Source organism: Microtus ochrogaster, unplaced genomic scaffold (assembly GCF_000317375.1).
Source record: "Microtus ochrogaster isolate Prairie Vole_2 unplaced genomic scaffold, MicOch1.0 UNK98, whole genome shotgun sequence".
Lineage (NCBI taxonomy): Eukaryota > Metazoa > Chordata > Mammalia > Rodentia > Cricetidae > Microtus > Microtus ochrogaster.
The window spans coordinates 154,466-157,217 of NW_004949196.1; the positions used below are offsets into that span (position 1 = coordinate 154,466).

Below are 2,752 nucleotides of genomic sequence, written 5' to 3' on the forward strand. Positions count from 1 at the left end.
GGGGGGGGGGGGGGATGGCCATAACTGATACCCCAGACCCGGTTTACAGCGGCACCATCGCCATAGCAACAGATGCAGGCAGGGCCGGGGATGGTCCAGGAGCCCCAAACCAGCTCAGGCTTCTGGTCCCCTCACCCTGGGTTTCCCTGGAGTCTTAGGGGCTGTGAAGCGCGGACCCGGGGGCCAAAGCTCCCACCCAACTGCACGCCAGATTGGAAACAGATGCTGCTTCCCACACCCTCCGCACACAGACCTGGTGGAGGCTTGGGGTCCGCGCAAGGGACTCAGTGCTCTCACCCCTCCCCCATGTCCCAAAGAGCAGGCCAGGCGACCCCCACACAACAGAACGGCTCACCACGTACTGAAAGGCCCTACAATAATCACGGACACAGCAAAGCTGGAGGCCCCTGATACCCAGTTGGTGACCTATAGACGACAACCCGGGGCCAGATGCCTGTCCCGTCGGCCATATAGCAAGTGTGAGGCCGGCCTGTTCCCAAAATCAACAAAATGCCTGTCTGGCCGGGCTCAGGCATGCAAAGGCCCAGGCAACCCGTGGCATGCGCTAGGATGTCTACCTGCCCAAGCCCCTTGGGCTGTGCAGTGCAGATAGGGAGGAGCCTCTGGGCTGCCCAGTATACAGGGGACAGTATCCAAGGGCTAGAGGCTTGCTCCCAGTCAGCCTGGATCTTTTTTTTCTTTTCTTCAAGCATATGGAACTGATATCCTGCCCCTTTTCACCATGGTAACCACACTGGGCTGGGACACAGCCACCACCATGGGAGTCAGGGAAATCTGGGCCAGGTGTCCTTCTGCACTGGGCAATACAATCTGTAGAACCCCAAGCACCTTGACACAGTGCTGACGGCACATACATCAACAGCTGGTCACAGGACCCGCCTCTATATCAGAAGTGTCCTCAGATGGAGCAGCTGAGATCTGCCATTACCCCCACCCCCACCCCATCAGCACAGAGCAGGTCACCCAGGAAGCTCTCAGCAAAGAGCCACCTGGCTCCACTCCAGCCCGGGGTGTCTCTTGTAAAACAGTTTCTGCTAGTCTACTGTAGAGAGCCAATCACATTAGAGACCAGGAGGTGACAGGAAATGGGGGGAACGATGTGGATAAATGAGGGGCTATGAGGCAATGGGATCCTTATGGAAAGGCAAGGCAGCGAAAGAACATTCCAACACTGCAGCTGTGCGAAGGCCCTGGGGCAGAGGACGCGGCCGTGCAAAGGCCTTGGGGTAGTACCGATCTTGCCACATGGCTGGAGCAAAAGGCAGGGAAGTAGAAGGCAGAAGCAGGAAAGCTCCGAGCAGGGCTCCGTGGGCTTTAACCCTGAGGGAGGTGGGAGCCACAGAGTTGTGGGCAGGAGGGATGAGACTAGAGTTTGAGTCAGGTGCCCAGGATGGAGGACACAGGCTGATCCAGGTACAGGCAGGAGAGGTGGATTCTGGGTAGAGAGTTTCCTGGGGACGGGTTATTAGGCTAGGAAAAGTCCAGTGCCAACATCCAGGACCCCTGAAGGTGAGCACTCAAGGGGTGTCCTTGAGCATCAACCCCAGTGGTTCCGGAACCTGCTGTCACTACGTCCTCCATCACCACCAAGATGCAGCCACCCTTGGGGAACAGACATGGGGAAGGCTCGCGTCAGCGGCTCCTGCAGCTGGGATGTTGGGGGGAGTAATTTTTGTTTTTTCAAAATAACTTTTCTTCTAATTATGAAACAGTCCCGTGCAGAAAAAAAAAATCCGCAGACGTCCGCAGAAAAGGGAAAAATAAAAGTTACCCAGAATGCCACAGGGCCAGGGCAGAAACAGTGTGCTGGACTGCGACCATTCATTCAATCTTTCCTGGGAACACAAACTGAGGACTACTATGTGCAGGGCTGCTGGGGACGGGGTGGAGGTTGGGCCTGGAGCAGCCCCACCACAGGCAGGAGATGAGGCTCTGGAGTTGGGTAACACTGGGTCCCCTCGGCTGGGTGAAGTCACCAAGTGAGACCCAGAAACATCCCACAGGAGGAACAGCACTCCAAAGCCCCAGAGGCCAGCCACTTCCGTCCAGGCCTGTCTGTGCTGGGTTACGTCCTATTAACTATGTACCCCAGGCTGGTTCTGAACTTGCGGCAATACTCTGGCCATCCTCAGCTTTTTACAAGTATTGAGACGACAGATCTCAACCACATTGGGGTTTGCCCTCCTGAGACCACGTGCTGGCATGTGTCCCCGGGTATAGTAGAGGGCCCCATGATACACACGGCCAGGTTCACTATGGAATTCCAGGACGTCTGATGATGGGGTGACCCATGTGACTCTGCTTCTGAATGGGGTCTGCAGGCAACACCGCTCCTTGTGGCTGGGCAGGACCCGACCCATCATCACCCAACACCACACCTGGGGCAGCGGCTTCCAAGGAACCGCTTGGTTGGTACGGCTTCCTCCTAGAATGTGTGACCTAGGGCAGGAGCATGTGCCAACAGGCTTGGGAGCCCATCCCGCCCATGCTCACAGCCTGCGGGCACAACTGCTGCTCATCAGCAATTGTTACCTGCTAGGTCCGCCCACCCATGGGCGCCATGCGTTTCTTTCCTTTGGGATAAATCCAAAAGGCTTTCAGGTTTGGTTAGGTGTAGTGATGCTGTTCCTCCCTGCCTCCCTCCTCCCTCTCTGCTCCTCTCTTTTTCCTTCCTCTCTGCCATCCTCCTCCTTCTCTGCTCCTCCCTGCTTCCTCCTCCCTCTCTGCTCCT

General features: G+C 56.8%; 1 protein-coding gene across 2 annotated transcripts in view; it reads right to left on the bottom strand.

The window, feature by feature from the left end:
* Positions 1-2,752, bottom strand: part of Ptprs (protein tyrosine phosphatase, receptor type S) — a 60,271-nt gene that overhangs the window by 45,851 nt on the left and 11,668 nt on the right. The window lies entirely within an intron of this gene.